The sequence below is a fragment of the Monodon monoceros genome, unplaced genomic scaffold, assembly GCF_005190385.1.
Source record: "Monodon monoceros isolate NGI ecotype Baffin Bay Population unplaced genomic scaffold, NGI_Narwhal_1 Super_Scaffold_11, whole genome shotgun sequence".
Classification (NCBI taxonomy): Eukaryota; Metazoa; Chordata; class Mammalia; order Artiodactyla; family Monodontidae; genus Monodon; species Monodon monoceros.
The window spans coordinates 96512703-96534178 of NW_021703767.1; the positions used below are offsets into that span (position 1 = coordinate 96512703).

A 21476-nucleotide genomic window follows, 5' to 3' on the forward strand; every position below is an offset into this window, starting at 1 on the left:
TATCTTTTCAATCAGCTATCTCCCTTTATAATTTAATTTATCATTCAGTTGGTAATTTTGTTTTGTCTGCTACATGCTGGGCCCTGGGATAGAGGCTGTGGGTCATATAAAGAAGCATAGGCTCAGAGCCTACCTTCAAGCAGCCTAACAAGCTTTGAGAAAAAGAATGTAGCTATGTCTGTTAGAAGAAAAAGAAGATTACCTTAAGATTAGAAAAGGAAACAAGTCATCTTGTGTGTGTATGTGCACGCATGCATGCATGACAAGTAACCAATGCTAAGGAGATTGTAGATCTGTCAGTCGTTAACTGGTTATGGTAAAGGCATTGAAACAAAGGCATAAGAGCTCAATAATTTTTAATGCATGTTCCCAAACAACAGTGACAACAGACACACACCCCCAAAACAAAGTAAACAACAAAAATCCTTGTTAAGAAATTCGCTAAATGACATCACAATGGCTTTCCAGAATTAATGGGATGTTCCAAAATGTCTGTGGTAATTTTAAGGATTAATCTGTTTGATGACACAATTTCTTGTACAACTATTAGGTTGGGTTACACGAAATTGCCATTTTGTGAGCCATAAAGTCCTGAGTATCAGCAATCTCATATGCTCAACCTGACAGAAGTGACTTGACAGTAGGGACTGGTGTGTTCCTTCGTACAGGTCCTGCTTAGCACGTGGCTCAGCATATGCTCAGCCAGTGCTTATGGAATGAATGTTGACTGCATCCTAATATATGACATGTGCAAAAAAGTTATGAAAATTTCTCTAATAGAGATAAAAATGTCTTTAATCTCATAAAGATATGATGTCATTGAGAAATTAATTGCAAAATTGCCCAGCTGAGTCTTGTTGGTTATTTTTAGGAGCTACAGAAAGTTACAGAGTACTAGAGGTATTATTAATTTTTTAATAAATGTTAGAAGGGAAAAAGGTTGAGGCCCCTGGCTGTCCTTTGTTTAGAATGGCCTCTTGTCCTGACCCTGATATATACTGTTCTGGGGTGTTTGGTTTTGCCATAGGGTGATCATAATGGTTGCTTCTATAGTTCTTCATAGAATTACATAGCATGACAAGGTTGCAAATGTCACCAAGCTCACATCCTCACTTTGCAAGTGAGGAAGCTGAGACTCCAGGTGGCTAAATGACTTGGCCTCAGTGCAAGTCATGTGCTAGCACACTGGGAAGTAAGACTTAAGTTCTGGATCTCAGCTTGGTGCTTTATCCTTTACATCATGATGCTCCAACAGAAATTCAAGGTGGCAACTCTAAATTGCGGTATCAGTGGTTACTTGTACCTAGGACAAGATTAGAGGCAGATATCGAAACAAGACCAGTTCTAATATTTGTAATAAAAAGTCATTAGAATCTTAACAGCAAAGAGAAGATCTATTTCTTTTTCAGTCTGTATCTTACAGCTTTCTCTTTGCCTGTACGTGTAATTATCTTTAATTTCCAGATGAAATTAATTCTTGGAAGATAGGGTTGGAAAGGAAATGTATGATGATATCAGTAGTTTATGCCTCATTATTAATATTATTTAATATATTTTGAATGTTTTATCAAATTCTCTGATATTTTGGGGAGGGTTAAAATATATACGCAAACATATTTTTATGTTTAATTACAAGATTACTTTAACATTTTTGTAATTTAAACTTGCGTGTGTCATCCAAGCCATTTAGTACTTCATCAAAAGAATGTGCTGTTGCCTTGTTTAACGTACTGTTAGGCGGAATTCCTTTTATATTATTATTATTTTTTTTAGGTCTTACATGTTTGTAGAGTACAGTTTCAGGGGAATTCCTTTGGTAGTCTTCATTGAGCGTCAGCAAAAAATATTATTCTTGGCTTCTGTCCTGATTAACCCAGACGTTTTAATGTGTGTTATGATGGGTTATTTGATGGATAGTCACCTGTACCCTGTGATCAACTAAAACTTGGCCACTTGAGTTAAACCTTAGTGGCTGAATGTCATAATTTCCCATCTTTTGTTTGATTAATACTTCCTTTTGAGATCTGAAAGGGAAATGTCTGGAGTGTCCTTCGATGTGCAGCCACACTCAGGATGAGAAGGAAGACGTGTCTTTTATGGTGAGAGAATTCTTGATCATAACAAGCTCATTCAGGACAAAGCATTAGACACCTCCCTTTTTAAAAAGGAAATAAGAGATAAACACTTCACTCGCCCTTAAGAGTGTTTTTTCCTAAAATTTTATTGACTTAATGTCTTTATTTAGATTAAAAAGGAATAGCGTGTGCAAAAGTATAAGAAAATTCGTAAGCAACAGATGACAAAGGACTTTATTTACAATGCATGAAATTATATGCAGTAGCTTTAGATTTATAAATATGTTATTGTAAGATGTCATGTGAAAATATGTAATTCTTATTTGCCCTTTAGTTTTGAAGGGTGGCTGGAATATTTGTTATGCCTGGAGCAGCCTTTGTGTATAAAACCATGACAGTCTTCAACTCAAAGAATTGTTTTTCAAAGAGCCCTACCTCCTCACTTTTTTGGAGAGGCGAAGGGTTCCTTTTATATCTCAATTTGGGTAATGTGGTTCACTGCATCTGTCAATTTAAATATTCAGGAAATGTCTAGTTAAAGTCTCAATATTTACAGACAGAAACTATTAATTCATTCACTTTATTTAATGTTCATCTCGCCCCTAAGACTGAGCCTCTCTTCCAAGTGACCAGCTGCAGGGGGTAAGATAAATAGACCCAGCACTTGCTGTCCTGGAGGTTAACATCTAGGGAAAGGGGTAGTGGGACGTGAGTAAATGAACTGACATATTATTACAAATTGTGATCAGTTTGCTAAATAAGCAACAGAGGAGGATCTACCTTGCCCAGAGATGGCATTTGAGGAGAGACTGGGAGAACATACTAGAAGAGAAGGAAGAGTGGTCTAGCTAAGGTGAATAGTGTGGGCAAATACCTGAGACTGGAAAGGATTTGGTTAATTCACGAAATTAAAGAAGGTCAGGGGAGTAGAGCATAGAGGGGGAAGAGGAGCTTGGAAGGAGATGAGAGTGAAGTAGGAGGATCTGATCCAGCTGGGCTCAGTAGCCAGGGCAGAATGTTTGTATCTTATTAAAACTGCAGTGGAGCATAAGAACCAAGGAGCAGTGTTAATCTGGGGGTGGGGGGAGGGGGGCGAGGGACTAGGTGGATGGGAAACAAGAATGACGGGGGGCTTTATGCTATATATCTTTTTCTATTCTTCATTTATTTAGAAATGTTTGAATGTGTACCTATTAATAGTTAAACATGTAAAACATTCCAATGGGAAGCCTTTTACAGTTTTAAGTAAGGATGTATCTTAACATGATTCTGCTTTTAAAAGATTGTTTTGGCATCTGTGTGGAGAATAGATTGAATGAGGCAAGACTGACAGTGAAAGATTATAGCATATTGTAGGGAAGTGATGATGTGGCTGGGAATAGAGTGATGGCTGTGGATTGGAGGGGAGAAGAGGGAGCTATGATCTATCTGTGAGAGAGAAAGAAAAAAGCTAAGAATTATGGATCAGATGTTAAGGGTAAAGGAAGGGGAGGGAAACTAAGGTATTGTTTCTCCATTGGAGCCACATCCCGTGATAGTGAATATTGGGAGAGAAACCAGTTTGGGGATAAATCAGAAATTTTGTTTTATACATGGTAGCTGGGTGTGGCTGTGAATACTTAAAGAGATGCTGTCAAGTGGGCAGCTGGATATATGAGTCATCACCTAAGGAAGAAGTCTGAATTGGAGATAGGAGTTTGGGAGTCTCAACTCACATATGATATTTAAAACTTCCACAGTTGGGCTTCCCTGGTGGCGCAGTGGTTGAGAGTCCGCCTGCCGATGCAGGGGACACGGCTTCGTGCCCCGGTCCGGGAAGATCCCACGTGCCGCGGAGCGGCTGGGCCCATGAGCCGTGGCCGCTGAGCCTGTGCGTCCGGAGCCTGTGCTCCAAAGCGGGAGGGGCCGCAACAGTGAGAGGCCCGCGTCCTGCAAAAACAAAACAACAACAACAAAAAAACTTCCACAGTATATGGGAGCTGCTAGAGGGTGAGGAGGAGAAAGTGGCAAAGGACTGAACCCTTGGTCTTGCCCATGTTTGAGGTTGAAATAGGAGGAATCCTTAAGGAAGATGGGGATGCATAACTGGAACAGCAGGATGAAAAGCACGGTGGTGCGGTATCACAGAAACGAAGAGTGTTTCAAGAAGGGCAAGAATCCAGAAGACTCTAGTTCTCATCTGGATTCTGCCACTTCTTGTGTCTATTTTGGATATAATCTAATTTCTTGGAATTTTTCATTTTTCATCTGTGAGATTCGTCTTGTCTGTCACACAGGTTTGAGATGGTCAATGTTGAGAGCATCAGCTGAATTAACATGTTTTAGATATTAATCTATAGATATGGTACATATTAATCTATAAACAATCTATTATACTTATTATGTAATATTCTACTATAATTATATGAAAACACAATAGCCTGACTTTCTTTATTATCTGGACAACGCTTCACTTAAAACACTTGGTAACCTAATTCTGATTTAAATTTCTTTTATGCCACTAATGCACAAGTGTTTTAAGTAATATTGAATTCATATATTTACTTGAAAGGAATGGAGGGGTAGCAATTTAACTAGATATATTTATAAAAGAAACACCTTTAACCAAAATGGAGTATATTATTTGAAATCAAAATACATTATTTTATTTATCTTTGTGTTCAAGTAATATGTATCTAGGTAGAGAAACATCTCTAGCAACTGTGGTTGTTATAGGGTTAAAATGCTGAGTTGAAGTAAGTCATTGGGAAGGAAAAAAGGAAAAAAAAAAAACAACCTTTACACACTTTGTTAAGACAAGAACAAAGAGCCCATGGAAAGCACCAGGTGTGACATGGAAAAGATAAGGAACAAACTCTTCTGTGTACATATCACTCTAAGATTATTTAATGACTGGAAAGATGACCTCCACCGAAAGGTGTGGCATGAAAGTGAGCATGAAACAGAGCACTAATCATATATTTCAGCAACTCTGATTTCCAGTGGGCTGGGCCTTGGCGCTGACAGTCAACGTGTCCATTGTAAGACAAGTTTATTTCTTGCATAAGTTTACCATTACCCTGGAAGCCCTGCTTACTGGCAAGGCCCCCTCGGCCGGCTGCCCTCCATGTTTTTTCTTTCTTTCTCCTCTTGGCCTCCCCTCCCGGGTAACTCAGTTATCTGGCCTCAGACTTCTGAAATTCTTTGGGCTTTCTTGTGTTGTGATTTTTTTCCATCCCTCAAATTAGGTAATCATTTAGTAGTCCTTGCCTTGTAATTGAGATGCAAGTTATAATTCCCCTTGGCTCTCGAGATGACTTGTTGCACCCACCTTTTCCGCCTCCTTATATCATGAGATTAAAGCCCGAAGTGAGCTCTAGTAATGTAATAAAATCTGGAGTTAATTAACTGCACTGAAGGTGATTATCTTATGAATTAAGTAGCTCCTTCTTAGAACGCGCGGTAACTACCACAATAAATAAACCTATAAAAATGCAGTTTTCAGGGAGTTTAATTTTCAAAAGAGGCTTCTCTAATTCTATTAATATTTATTGGGTCCTATAGGTATGGATTGTATCTAACCTCATTCATTCTGATTAGAAATGTCTTTCCTTTCCCAGTAATGTAAATTTACTGGTGACAGAATTAACAATCTTAAGGGCCCCCCGCCATAGGATCTCATTGTAATAATTATTTATTGAGCATCAATTATGTACCAGGAACCCTAGTACCGTGCCTGACACATAGGAGGGACTTGGTACAAGCTTCAGGAGAAAATTTGGCTGGGAAGAGAGAAAACGACTTATAAAAACGAACTCTAAGGTGACATTTTAAGAGCCCCAATAAAGTGCAGAGAGATATAGGAGCGGGAAAAGGGGACACCAGAATTTGTTTGTAATCTGCCACATAACTAAGGACGTTCCTAATTATTTTAAATTTTACACTGTGGTAACAAATGCTTTCAGGGTTATCTGAATTTTAGAGGATTGAGTAGGGTGATAAGGAATATTCTGTACGGTGTTGTTTCGGGTAGCCTCTGCCACTTCATCCTCTGTGTGGCTCAGGAGCACTTATGCTTAAAATACAGGAAAAGTAGTTTTGACTTCTGAGTAGCCCAGCAGCTTTCACCACCATTAATTCACATTAGATCATTTATATTCAATTTACGTTTTCCTACGTTTCATTATTTGTCCGTTGGCTCCAACCAGAAGAATAAGGTTGAAGGAACAGGAGCTGAGGATACATAACTTCTTCAAGATGTGTTGATTTGGTTGTCTTATGGGAACAAAAGATAAAATAAGTCAACACTAAAATCAATCTTTTTCTATTAAAACCCCAACTGAACAGGTGATGCATAGAGATACATGGAAACAGCTTAACAGAGAAAGTTATTTTAAAAGATCAAGGCTGTCACTAAGTACACAACTGGATTGACCATTACAAATACTTGCTGAGCCAAATATTAGACCGATTATTTGATTCATTGGGAGTGGGAGGACTGGAAAATTCCTCCAAAACCTATCTCTCTTGCATGAAGGGTGATGAAATTACTTCCATTGAGCAAACATGAAAGTAGCTTCATTGCTTTGTAGTTACTTGGGCTTAGCATTCATATTTTCTGAAAGCAGCTACATTTCTTACACCTCTTCCCAGGAATCCTACTGAAGGAATCCTGCCTCTCTAGACAGGCAGCAGTGTCTGATCACATGGTGTAGACACGGAGATCCTTTTCTTCCTGGGAAGGGAGTGTTCATTTGGCATTTGGTCAGTATAGCAAAGAAGAGAGAGAAGAAAAAACCCCAAACCAATAAACAAAATCATTTAGTGGATTGAAGACAGTGAAATAAAACAGTGTGAGAGAGAAGCATAAAGCTTCCAATTCACTGGATTTTAGATACTGGAAACAGAACATGACTCTTTGATTACTGAGAAAAATAAGGGTTCAGACAGTCAAGATTGCAGACTCAGAGCCTGTGGGCTGCTTCTGGCAGGTGTTCAGAGGAGAAAAAAGAAATTGAGTTTGAACGTGTTAAGAGGGCCATATGTTTTTATTTTCACACAGACCTCACCAGTCCCTGTTATCTTACACTTGACTCTTCACCAGTTTTATGCTACCTGCCCTGCACTGAGGTCCCAGAGTTTGCAACACTTGGTACGTGTCTCCCACCTCTAGTGTTTTATGGCTCTCTAGGTCAGGCACGGAGATAGCATGTACTAAATGTATGTTGAACAGCTGAGTGAACAGTAGTGGAGATACAGACATATCCATTTTAAGTTGGTTCAGCTACACATTCCATGAGTGAAACTTTCTGAAAATGCTATCAATGTGTGTCATTCTATGAAGACGAGTGGCAAGGAACTTTCCTGTTCTGTGGGAAAGGGGAGTGTTAAACTTTTGATGACACTACAGATTATTGGCTTGGAATTTGTTGAGTATATGGAAAATCATTTCTTTTTTCCAGTCTTTTGACTGGAAATCCTAAGACCTCTCTTACCAACACTTGTAATTATCCTGTTCTCCATGTGTTCTATTTAACCTTTTCCTCCCCACCATCCTCATCCTCATCAGGACAGGTTGTTCATCAAGCTCATCGGTGATATGAATTAATCAAACAGTGTTGTTGTTTTTTTTTTTTTTTTTTTTGCGGTACTCGGGCCTCTCACCGCTGTGGCCTCTCCCGTTGCGGAGCACAGGCTCCGGACGCGCAGGCTCAGCGGCCATGGCTCATGGGCCCAGCCGCTCCGCGGCATGTGGGATCCTCCCGGACCGGGGCACGAACCCGTGTCCCCTGCATTGGCAGGCGGACTCTCAACCACTGCGCCACCAGGGAAGCCCAAACAGTGTTGTTTTTCATGTGACTTTTTAAGGTGATCATTGTCTTAAAAAGGAAGGATATGTATAAGAGGATTTGTGCCACTTCTCTTCAAATCAGAAGTATTAAAGTTGGGAAAATAATCCGAAAGAGCCCCCCACCTCATTGTGCTCAGGTTTTGGCTTTGTTTAAAATTAAAAACAAAGCAAAACAAAACAAAGAGCTTTTAGACCAATTCAGTAGAATCTTGGTTGATTCTACAACATTACACTTTAAAATTTCATATTCTTTCAATGCTTTCCATTTGTTCAAAAATAAGTTTATTTATTCTTTCAATACATATTTACCAAATACCAATAATATACTAATCATATGAATTCACAAGATTTCTGTTTTCTGTCGTTTAACAAAAATGACAAAAGAAAACATTCACGCAAACAGGATACGGCACATGAAACAAACTCCACCAGTTGCACACAGTAGCCACCAGGGTATTTCTGGTCCCTGTGCTTTGCCTTGAACGAGAAGGGCAGGCGGTGTGTGAGGACGTGACCTTGGAGCACTGATTGTCTGCTATTATCTAACGTATGCTACCTTTCAAACAGGGCTTGGTGCATGGATTTCTTTCTTCCTTTTCTCTTACCTGCTTTGAAGTCACAGATACAGATTCTATGTGTTCAAGTTCAGCAAGTATTACTGGAGTGCCTAGTCCCTGCCCAGCCCTGAGCTTGTTTAAAAAGACAGAGTAGTGTAACTCTCTCCATATTCCACACCCTAAAGAGAACATTTTACAGCCTTCCCTGACGTTTAGACAGGCATGTATACACTAAAAAACCCCTGTCTAACATCTCCTAGAATAACCACATTCTTCCAAACATCATCTGGGTATTTAAACAAGCTGCACTGATGTTGGTTCCAAACCCCCTCTCCTTGTGTTGCTCCCATCATATTGATTTATACTTGAAGGAAACTGACATAAAAGGATCCTGTGTTTGGGGTTTATAAATTTCATGGGATAGTTAGGCTATAAATGAAGGATTAGTTCATAAGTTTCACCTTGGTACTATTCTGAATAATATGAATCCTGTACACGTACTTTATTTGATCAACAGGGGTGAAAACTGTCATCAAAATTAGCGTATCTTTTGAATAGCAGAAGCATCTTACCTCTTGGTAATTATGTTACGTTGATTTTCCTAGAGTAATGGGGAAGAATTTAATTTTGTTTAAAATATGAATAATGTTCACACCTGCAAGCCATTATTCTGCCTCCTTAAATTTCAGGGTCTCATTCACATCATCTTACATTTCATTGCTTTGTTTGGGGATGGTGCTGAAAAAGTAAAATCATGAGACGTGCCACTATTGTTGATTCTAAGTGAAAAGCCATAGGCTATCAACACTGCTAGTGCTTATTTTCTGTATTATGATAGAAAAAATAAAAGACATATTTTCTCCCAGCTTTCCCTAGGGTGGATTGGGTGGCATCTTACTTCATGTGATACGAATCATACATTTTTCTTCTATGCAGAAATCTGTATTCCTGTAATCACTTTATCAGCTTTAAGAGGGAAAGGAAAATGTTTTGATTGGAGAAAAAAAAATTCTGTTCAGGTTGGACATAATCTAGTCAGACACTCACCTTGTGCAGCTGTTTCAGTTTCAAAGAATAATCACAACATTGTAGAATGATGATGAGATGTGTTATTACCTAACAGAATCACAGTGATGTTTAATTAATTCCATATTAACCAACATGACAACATGTTAAACAGCAAGAGGTATGGTCAAGGTTGGAATACTGAACCCAAAGAACAGTTCAAGAAACGGAGTTTAGAGAGACTGCTTCAGGTTAACTCATTAACTAGTAGCAGCACGCGAAGCAGAAGTGAAATTCATGAGTTAGTTGGGGCCATGTATTGAGCGAGGCCTTGTCCAATCATAATATAACCCAACAAGGTGTTGGAGTGGCTATAAAAGCTAATAGAACCCCAGACTCCCGTATAGAAGTACAGTGACCTGATTTAATAGGGGTAATGGTTAGCTGTGTGTACTCTCCTCTAGTTAGATCCTATTTGGGTTATTGTCTTTATTCGGGGGGTAGTTTGTTTTAAAAGAGATATTCATGGACTGGAGAGCTTCTAAAGAAAGGGCATAAGATAGCAAGAAGTGAGGCTATTTAGAGAAGAGAAGGCTTAGAAGGAACATGGCACTCACTTCAAATATTTAAAGGGCTGTCATGATGTAGGTAGCACGGTTAGACTTATTCATATTGCACAAGCTGGTATAGAATTAATTAAAACTGTGAATCTAAAATTTTAAGGAGGCATAGAAAACTTTGACTGAACTGAGCTAACTCAAAAAGTTGTGAGATAGCATAACCATAGGTATTTAAACAGATGCTGCAAGATCATTTGTTTTACAAATAGTTTTTCTATTTTAGTGATTTATGAGAGAGGATATCATCTAAGAGCTCCTTGTTCTAAGATTCTAAGGCCTCTTCTAACTTAGCATGAGCATTTTGATGATTCAATATAAATTATAATTCCTTCTCTTATTATGAGAGCAGAAACGCAATGTTTAGTGGCTTGCCGTTTCTTTATTAACAGAGGCAAATCTGTAGGTACGACAGTGGCCTGGACTTCTCTTGAACAAAGGTTGTGACTCCTTGACAATAGGCTGAGGGCCAAGAGATAACGATCTGATGGGGACATAAATCTGAAACACTCCATGAAAATGTTGAAAAATATTCTCAGAGTGCATTCAGTTAAGGCTCCCATCTTAAGCAGAGCACAAACAATGAGTCCCTTAATCTTTGCAAGGCGTTTGTGAGAGACGCAGGGCTCTGTTGAGTATGCAGGGGGAGGGGGTGGAGTGGAAAGGAAGGTGAAATGAAGTGGAAGGAATCGAGAATCAACAGGCATGTGACATTCGAAATACACATCCATATTCATATTGATAGCTTTCTCTAGCCCATATTTTAGGAAAAAATTATGTGATTTATTTTATTTTTGCGCATGATTTTTTGGGGGGAGCGGATAGAGAGTGGGAGACGAAATATATTAGTATCAGGACTCAAGGTGCATTACCCAGAAAAAATGTGTAGCTACACTAATGAATACACAAATTGAATGAAAATATGGAAATCAAAATTCCCAGAGTGGCTAAACCGTATGCTGGTATTTTTGGAATGGGGCCATTGATTCAGCAAGTTTTGCAGAAAAAATAAGCCTCTGTGGATCATATTCTGATTCATAAGGACTTTGAGATGAGCTCTGGTCTGATTGGAGTGCACTTTACTTTGAAAGACCTTAAATGATTTGCCCAAGGTCATGCTGCTAGTAAATGGCACAGTGGTCACTCAGACCCAAACCCAGTGACCTAATCCTATTCTCCACACCTAATCCTCCATTTAATTTCATCTCAAGAGCATTTTGATCCTGGTGGAATCAGACGAGCAAGAGAAAGCAACCACAGCTTTCTCTGGGTGGGGAGAGAAATCATGAGAAGCCCCAGTGTGGGTGTGTGCTGCGTGGGGAGCCATGGCCCCATCTCTTTGACTCAATTTGGGTGCAGGTTTATAGTCTCTCTTCACACTGGGAGAGCTGCTTTTTGAACCATTACCCATCTGTCTGCAATAAACGGGTCCCTTGAGTGCGATGTCTTGGGTCCTAATCTTTGAGTAATGATTATAGGTGGAAAGTGTCTTTGAGGCAATTCCTATTGAGAACTGAGAGTCCTAGAAAGGCTCTATTTATTAAAAATCAGCCAACAGCAATTTTCCCTTCAACTAACTGTCTTCTTTGAGTCTTTGCTTCTTAAATATTCATGAAACCTGCAGTGATTTCAGATTAATCTCCACAAGATGAGTCATTCCCGGAATCTTACATCTATGGTGGTATTTGGATTTGTTTCTAAGTTTCCCCTGTAATAGTTTAAAATCCCTTTGCAAAGCTTGTATTGCTTTCATTTACTGAAAATGAACAATGCTGAGCCGGGCCCAGAGGACATTAAAACCCCATTATAGTTCACTTCCTGAAACCATGGATTTGGTTAGCCTACAGGTAAAATCACTTCCCCGTGTGTACAGGGAAGTGTAGTGTTTCCTTCTCAGCACAGCTGCAGTGTCTCTAATATAGTGCCTTTACCAAGTGTTTGTTGACCGAACAAATAAATTCAGATGATTCCATGCCCCAAGACTTCTTGTTTTGATTGAATTTGGTTCTTAGAAGAGAGATAGAATCTATGTGAAATATTCTGTACTACATATCTTTAAATCATTACAGTACCCTAGGATCAAAGTCAATCTTTGATTTTAGTTAAATACTAACGTAATTAAATACTAAAATAATAGTTAAGAGACATGTAAAAAGAGAAACATTTTATATTCATTTTCATACTGGTAACATTTAAAGAGAAGTATTTTGGTATCTATTTCCATCCCATTTATTCTGTAAAGTAGATGACATATAAATACAGATCCAACGAGGTTAATCCACTCCTTAAATAAAAGATGTTTTTATAACACACAGATTTTTCCAAGAAGGAAATTGGTTCTTCTCCCACCCTCTAAATTGCTCTTTATTAAAAAGAAAAGTGTTTGTTCGGTTTTATTTCTCTCAATGCTGGATGACAGTATGGCTGTGGATGAGGTATGATCAGTTTTTATGGGTGATGTTCCCACAAAAGGAGTGGTTTAGAAGTGAACGAGTTACCCTATGGTATTCAAAGTTCTCACTTTGTCATATTGGACACTCATCTTACTCTGTTTCTGTTTGTGGTTTCAAATCATAAGGAACTTACGTAAATTTGTTTCAGGTATTTGAGGTGATAATGAGCCTTTCAGTTTTTTCCTTGAAACTCTCCTGAGGGTTTGTGCATTTGCCACGAGAAAGAATTCCAATGGCAACCCAGCAGCCTTGTAGCTATCGGACTTTGTTTTTCTGAGGTATTCCTTCCTCTTAAGCTAGTCAGTGAAGCTTGCCATAAAAATTAACACAGATGTCAAAAGCTGATTTTTTTTAAAGTATGAGTATCAACGGCATTTCAGTCACAAAAGAGACACCTCGAGTTGAACTTCGGGTAAGTTCTCAACCCATCTTAGTGCTATTGCTTCCGTTTTTTAAAAAAAAAAAATCAGTTGCAACAAACCGAGGCAAAACAACTTTAGATATTCAATAGGAGTTTTAATTGCAAAGATTTCCTCTGACGTGAGTGTTAATGACTGTCACAGCAATAGCATAAAAAGACATTACGAGTTTAATGATTGACAGACTAAGAAAAACACAAGGTCTTTTGTCAGATAAATGACTACTGTTTGGTGTTCCTTTACCTTAGGAATATCAAGTGATCTCAGGATAGGTAATAATGGCCCAGGAGCACGGCAGCAAGTCATTATGTAGCCTGTTATAAAATAACCAAAGCAGGAAGGCTAATTACTTGTTTTCTCACTTGGCAACTCTGACATTATTTCAAGTTTTTGGATTTGTTTTGGATTCTCTGTTGAAACTTTGTATTTCTGAAGGCTTTAAATAAACATATAAAATTTTATGCGATTGGCTTTGTATATCTACAGTCTGTGTGTATCACCAAAGAAAATTTAAATCTTGCTCCAAATGTTGGAAGAGCACAGCTGGTAGTGTTTGGTTTTATACAGATGATGCTGTGACACAAATCTATGAGATGAAATGACAGCAGGAACATCCAACAATCACAAAGTAATGGTTATCAATGAGTTTTCTTTTAAGCAATAGTTTAAACCCCTGGGGTGGCCAGTATTTGCTATGACATGTTCTTAGCATGCTGAAAGACTTCATGGTGACACATAATGCTACACAAGTCAAATCAACTTTTGCTCCGTGTATTGTTAAATATGAGAAACTTTGCAGGTTAGTTCTCATGTTTATTTCAAGAAAACACCCTACATTTCAAAAAGCGCTAAGTTGATTCTTGTTACTTCCTTGTCGTCGCTGCTCTATTAATCTCATTTCATGACTTGTTTGTAAATCAAGTCATTTTTGATTCCTGTAGTTGCCTCCAGGAAAAGCTGGTAAATAATACTAGAATGAGTTTCAGGGAAACTAGGCATGGATTTCAATGGCAAACTCTGCCAATTTGCCTAATTGCTATTTGCTCAGAATATCATGTGCCTACTGATGGTCTAGAAGAACTTGTAAGATGTAATCTTGCTGGCAAGTCCACATCTGATACAAAGTAATCTTAGCATCCTAAGGAGCAAGTTTACTGCAGCTATTGAGGGGCCATGAGACTTCTTTCTTCTGTGTCCTCCAGGCTGCCACCAAAAATATTTCTTTGGCATCGTTACCCTCACTCCCACTCACTCTGTTCTCCGCAGATCTGGGAGTGTTGTAGGATGTCCCTGGTCTGTCCTGTTGATTCTCTCATGTCCTGACTGCCAGCTTAACCTAAGATCATTGCTATGAGCAAGGGGACAATAACTTTGGGTCATATAGCCAGAGGAGAAGGGCAAGGGGCATCACGTCATGCTGGGGAGGGGTCTCTGTGGGTCTGGACAGAGAAGCAGCTGAGAATGGCAGGGCTCGGGTTTCATTTCCTTCTTCGCTCTCCAGGTGCTTCACTTACTGGAACCGATTCCTGAGGTCTAAAGGTATTTTACCTGAACAAAGTTTTGTCACATCAGGCCATGGCAAGGTTAGTGTGGTTAAACAAGACAAAACCAATATATTACTATTATGTGAGAGCCGAAAGGCCTGAAAAGGAAAAAAACCTCACTTTCTTCCTCCACTCCTCCATGAATGTGCTTGTTAGTCCTTGTTTTCTATTCTCTTTGTGCAGTCATTTATAGAGGTCTGTGAGAAGGTGTCTTTGGTTTTTGCTTTGTTTTGTTTTGGTGGAGGTGGAGAGTAGCCTAGAGGGAATGTCCCAGATAGAATTTATCCAGGAACTGAGTATTTATATTGACTCCAAGAATAAGAAGAAATGAGACTTTTCCCCAGCTTTTTGAAGATAAATAATACTGATGTTCACACATTAAAACAGAGAGAATTCTGTTAGTGTATTTACCTTACTGCAATGTTGGTTTTAAGGCACAATGAAAACATTTTCTATAAGTAGTATAAGATCCAGACAACAAAGTAATGCTTTTATGGTATCTTAACTTTCAAGTGCTGTCACATTGCATTTTGAAAGTGATACTGTACTTTTTAATGTATTTTTTCATAATTATACTTAATCCTCTGATACATTTCTGATAGCTCTTTATAATTTTAGGGTAGTAGATTCAACTTAATCCTTCCGCTAAAAATTTAAGTATGTTGAAATTTGGGTATGCTGCCACCAGGTGGTGGCAAATCCTTTGAGTCATGTGTTATTGTAATTTAAAAGTTTTTTTAAAAAAAACTCATTTAAATAAAAGCAGTAAAGATATTTCTTTAAACAATATCTTACTCAGAAGCTTATCTGTAAAATAGCTAAAGTCAGCTAAGTTACTATGGTGAGAATGGGGGAAGAGTTTCAAAACCCAATGTCTGTGTCCACCTCTTTTCTCTGATGATCTCAGAGGAACCACAGGAACACAATTTGAAACTTACCAATTTCAATTATAATGTGCACTTTTTTTTACCTGGCATTAAGATATGAAGCATTTTTAAATTAAAAAGATAACTATTTAAACTGTAATCTTCTACAGCAAGAAGGAGAGTCTAGGAAAGCACTTTTTAAAGTTGGGGGGGAGAGGAAATATCCTTCCTTAGGAACCAATATATTAAGGTGAGAGGAAGAGACATGAGCAACAGCACAAATGTAAGGCCAGACTACTGAGAGCCCTTTCCAAACAGACCCAGCTCTATTTGGGCAGAGTTAGGACATATAGGAGATTCTGGAAGAAGGAGAGGTGCAGGAGGATGTGATTCTTCTGAGAGTCAATGATTGGTTGAACTTCTTCACATTTTTAGATTCATTATTGTCCAGTTAGTTAATTAGTCCCAGAGTTGGAGCCTGGGATCCCAAGTGGGAGGTCACCATCTTCCAGAATGTCAAGCCCTGGGCAGTCTTCTTTCTGTTTTTCTACTACCTTCTGTCCCAGGTCACTAGAGAAGACAGCCAGAGAGCAAACTACATGTGCACCTGCTTACCCACTCTGTGCAATGGGTCTCCCCAGGCTACTGCTGCTGCCTGCGTTGGGCCATGTGTTGGCTATCATTTTTGCTTTGTCAGGGACCACACATCAGCTCCCTCCTAAATGATCAGGATCTTAGTTAAAAGCGATGTTTTTACTTTGTATATCTTTGCCTGGGAACCGCATGCCGGTAGAAATGGCAAACTCTCCCAGAAACCACTTGTTTCTAAAAGCATTGTTTTCTCTCAAAATATCTTTAAATACAGAACCTAATACAACCTTTGAACAGAGAAGTAGATAAGGCAAGTATAGTAATATAACTATCCTACTATACAGGAAACCGAGATTGTGGGACGGTTGAATGGGAAAAAAAATCACCAACCAAACAAACGAAAACCCCAAGAAACAGTTAATGATAAACCAGTAAAACAACCAGGGTGTCTTACTAGGGTTGTTCTAAGTTACATAGTTGCTCTAAGAAATATATATTCAGAGAGAAAGAGAGAGAGAGGGAGAGAAAGAGACTGAGGAGAGATTGACTGGTAGTTCATAAGAGTGTCAATTCACTGATTCAGTGAATATAAACTGAGTACCTACTACGTTCCATGCACTGTTGTGGAGTCTAGACAAACTCCATGCCCTCCTGGAGTGTTTTAATGGGAGAGAAGACAGTGAACACAAAAATGGGTCAGTATATAATGCTTGGTAAGGAAAACTGCTATAAAGAAAAATGAAGACAAGCAAGGGGACAGAGGGTAAAGGGGGAAGGGTAGCATGCAGAGGAATTGGTCCTTAAGAGAAGGACCAAGAACAGTCCCTCTGAGAGGGGACATCTGAGCAGAGACCTGAACGCAATGACAGAGTGAGCCATGTGATAACTGTTGGAAAAGGCTTCCAGGCTAAGGGAAGAACAGCAAGGGCAAAGAGCCTTGGGAGGAGCAAGCTTGCTGTTCAAAGAACCAGTGACTAACCACTCTAGGCCGGAGAGAATGAATGAGGGAAAAGTGTTGAGGTAGGAGGTAGGGCCTCACAGGCTGTGGTGAAGGGTCTGCATTGAGCGTGATGTGAGGACAGGGCAAGACCTTGACTGCTGTGTGGAAACAGACTGTGGGGAAACATGGAAGCGCAACAGTGAGTTAGGACCCTCCTCTGGGATCCCAGGAGAGTGTTGATGGTGGCCTGGATTGGCAAGCACTGCTTATGCCAGGCAGCTCTTTCTCTCTGAATCTCTGCACGCTCTGTTGATTTATTCCAGCTAACTTCTCCTGGGACAGGTATTCACAAGACAAGTAGTAGCCATCTGTTTGATAGTCATGGAGTTTCCTGCTGTGGGTTATAACGGGGTCCCCAACCCCCGGGCCGAGGACCAATACTGGTCTGCGGCCTGTTAGGAGCTGGGCCGCATAGCAGGGAGGTGAACGGCCGGCGAGTGAGCGAAGCTTCATCTCCCCTCCCCATTGCTCCCCGTGGCTTGCATTACAGCCTGAACCATTCTCCCACCCCCGCTCCCATCCGTGGAAAAATTGTCTTGCAGGAAACCGGTCACTGGTGCCAAAAAGTTTGGGGACTGCTGGGTTATAAAATGGCCTGCAGCTGAGGTCTTGGCCAAGTCACTTCACCTCACTGAGTTTAGGTGGTCCACGTAGCATCTTTCTCAGGTCTGACATCCTCTGAGTCCTAATTTTTGTGATTGAACCTTAATGAGCTCCACCACCCATGATGACCACAAGGGTAATGGAAGTCATTAGAATGCCCCACATGCCTCTGAATCGAATATAATTTGATCCAGATCTCTTCCACTCCTTGGGAACCTGCAAACATTCTGTGATGCCCACATTCAGATCTTCAATCTCCTATCAGACTGATTTGAGGAACTCTGATGACAAGAGTTGTCACTGGGTAGAGGAGGCCCCACCAGAAATCCCCTCCCCTACTGTCATACAGCCTGTGGCCCTTGTGAGCTTTTTCAGGGCCCTCGTTAATGTTCATCTGAATCTGACCTTGAGGGTCTGGGAGGTTCACGGGCCCTTGCTTGCATCTTGTAGGATTAGCACAGAGATCACAGTGAAATTCTGTCATCATCTCCTGCAAACAAAAAGTAAGGGGACATAAAAAATTTTAGTCATGACTTTCAGGGAGGGAGACTGCAGCAGCGTTTCATTCTTCCACATTAAATACACGCTGCTTCATCCTCTATCAGTTCAATCTCTTTAAAATGTAAAGTTCTGAATCGTTTCTAAGCATTTGCGGTCTAGTATCAGGGTCATGTTTCATGCCCCATACACAAAAGTTAGGCGGTAGATTAAAAAATATAAAGCTGTTGACCTAAATAACAGCTCTTGAGTTCTGCCTGAAGTACACGGCTCCCTCTGGCATTAGTCACATGATCCAAATCTGATTCGGATCCCTGATCTTCAAAGTGACAGTCTAATTTGGACAGAGACTCTAATACCTGATGTGAAACATGCAGAATGGTCATCGCCACCCAAAACAAACTTTTCTTGGGTCTGCGTGTAGGCACTGCTTAAAAAAGCCTTTCAGAAAAGCTTGTACATTTGAGGCTTGAAATAGAGCCCACTTTCAATAAATAGATGCTCCGATGCGGACTGTGGGCTCATTAACTTACCTTTTCGTTTTGGAGATCTTGTCTTAGGTTACAAGGGAACAGATTTCCCTGGTTTTAATGTGTTCCATACCAGACATTCGCCTACTTCTCCTAAATGTAAACTGGTCTCCCCTGTCACCGACACAGAGGACTGAGCATTTCTAAAGCAGGCTGAGGGAGTCAAGGAGAAATTTGAGAATTTCCTGAGGAATTTAGAGGAAGGCATAAGCCAAGTTTTATGGCAATTGTATTTACTATTTAAAATGAATAATCATTATAGTCTTTTATAGTATGTAATGTTATAATTAGCCATAATATATGACTAATTCTCCCAGGAACTCAGTTATTCCTTGATAGTGAGTTGGAGGTTGAGAGTTACAGAGAAAGCCCTGGGGAGTTGGGCTTACTCAAGTGGGGGAAATGAAGGATAAAGAGTGATTGATTGACTATTTGCAGATAATGGATTTTTCCCATAAAGAGGTGATGTTGGACTACTGTTCAGAGAAGTTTGAGTAATATGAAATGAGCTTCAACTGACGGATGCAGGATTTAGGTAAAGTACACAGAAGGATTTCCTTTTAATAAGTGGAATTCAGCATAGACGGATTCCTAGACCACAGAGGTGGTGGTGGTAGTAGGAAGGTGGCTCGTAACTGTTGAAAACATGAGAACACCACCCCAAGTAAATGAAAGTATGGAGTGTAAGCCATGATTTTGTTTGTTCTGCTACATTCTGCAAATTGAAAATTTTTCATCAGGACAGAACTTAAAACCACCACCATACCCAAGTACAGTCCATGCCCCATTGAAAGGGACTCAAAATATAGAGTGAAAACTGATGTTGCTCAGCCAGAAACTAAAAAAAATGGTTTTTTTACCATTATCAAAGGATGGTTATAGTATTTATGAATCTAGAAATATTGCTTTATTTCCCTTTCATGGCATAATCTACTCAAAATTAAAATATGTCATCAGCATCATTAAAGTTTGTTGTGTCACCCAACAGATTTCGAGAGCATATGTCTTCATTTCATCCACAGTATCTGAGACGTATCACTTTCAAAATTTGCATATGTGACTGTCACTAGGAGGTTCATCTCAGGTCCAAGTACCCAATCAGAACTATTTATTTTTTAATGTGTCCTATGGGTGTGTACTCATGGACTCCACAAAGTAATTTTTTGCTATATACTTTTAAAGCTTATTTTATAAATTTATTTATTTATTTTGGCTGCAGTGGGTCTTTGTTGCTGCGCGCGGGCTTTCTCTAGTTGCGGCGAGTGGGGGCTACTCTTCGTTGCGGTACGCGGGCTTCTCATTGCAGTGGCTTCTCTTGTTGCAGAGCATGGGCCCTAGGCGTGCGGGCTTCAGTAGTTGTGGCTCGCGAGCTCTAGAGCGCAGGCTCAGTAGTTGTGGCACAGAAGCTTAGTTGCTTTGCGGCATGTGGGATCTTCCCAGACCTGGGCTTGAACCTGTGTCCCCTGCATTGGCAGGCAGATTCTTAACCACTGTGCCACCAGGGAAGCCCTTAAAGGTTATTTTTAAATTATAGTGCAATCCATCAAACATTTGCAATTGTCAGACTATATCCAAAGGGAAAGCTAATAAATCTGGTTTAAATGTTGTTGCCTCTTCTTAAAAATAATTTTGGTATGTGACATCTATAGCCATCCAAATCAACTTTTGTTTTCAGTTTTTTTTCCAGCTAATGAATTTTCCCCCCAAATTATTTTGAGCATGTTCCTTATAATAGAGAGAGACTTTGTTAACATCTGAATATAGCATGTTTTCTCTTTTCTAAGGGAAAACTTGGGGGGAAAAGACCTTTCATCAGGTCATATTAAGGCGTCTGTGCTCTCCCAACACTATTTTCTATGGTGATATCAGGGTTGATATGCTTAAAATGAATGATGTTGGCTTGTTAAGGTGTAGTCTAAGCCCAGAACCTTTCATTAGAGGGCAAAGCTACAGCGATCCAAAATAGTTACAGCTCCCAGAGTCTTCACTAGAGGGGAATCATGCCCTAGAGCAGGGTTTCCAACCCTGGGCCAAGGGCCGGTAGCGGACTGTGGCCTGGTAGGAGCCGGGTGGCACAGCAGGAGGTGAGCAGCGGCGAGGAGGTGTGAGGCTTCATCTGCTGCACCGCATCGCCCCCCATGGCTCACATTACCTCCTGAACCATCCCCCGCCCGGTCCATGGAAAAATTGTCTTTCATGAAACCGGTCCCTGGTGCCAAAAAGTTGCGGACCACTGTTCTAGAGAATGGCTCACAAAGTTGCTTTTAAATTATATGTCAATCCGATGATTCCAATAGATTTTAACCTCACTCAGAGGCAGGGTTTATTTTCAGGTTTCTGGATACGAGGCACAAAGAAATGACTACCTGAATAATAGTTGCTACCTAACATTGGATGAAAAGTTGGAATTCCTGTTTTCATTTACTAAGCTAAATCCTCCCCTGTCTCTATCCAAGCACTACAAAATTCATCGGGAATTAATTTTTTTTCCCTCTAAGTGGTGATCATTTGATTTTAGTCAAATTCCAACTGGCCAGTGTAAATGCCTAGAGAGACATAAGGGTTGCATAGCCTGTCAGGAGTAGCTCACGTGGCTGTTTGTTCAAAGTATGTGCTGAAGCAGAAACAACGCTTTTTGTTTTGAAAGTATGTTAATGTGATAATGAAATGCACAAAGCAAAGAGGTTCATCCATATAAATGGGTCATTTAAATAATGAGCAAGGAGGAAGGATGTGGGTTGGTGTCAGTACTGATTAATTAGGACATAAAAATAAATAACCATCCCCACATTGGCTGCCTCCCTTGAAACTTACTCTATTAGTGGGCAATAAAGTTAATGCAATTGACAATATAATTACAGGTTAGTTAACAGAACAATCCATGAAGA

General features: G+C 39.9%; 1 protein-coding gene across 5 annotated transcripts in view; it reads left to right on the top strand.

The window, feature by feature from the left end:
- Window positions 1–21476, top strand: part of MECOM (MDS1 and EVI1 complex locus) — a 568679-nt gene that overhangs the window by 350036 nt on the left and 197167 nt on the right. The window lies entirely within an intron of this gene.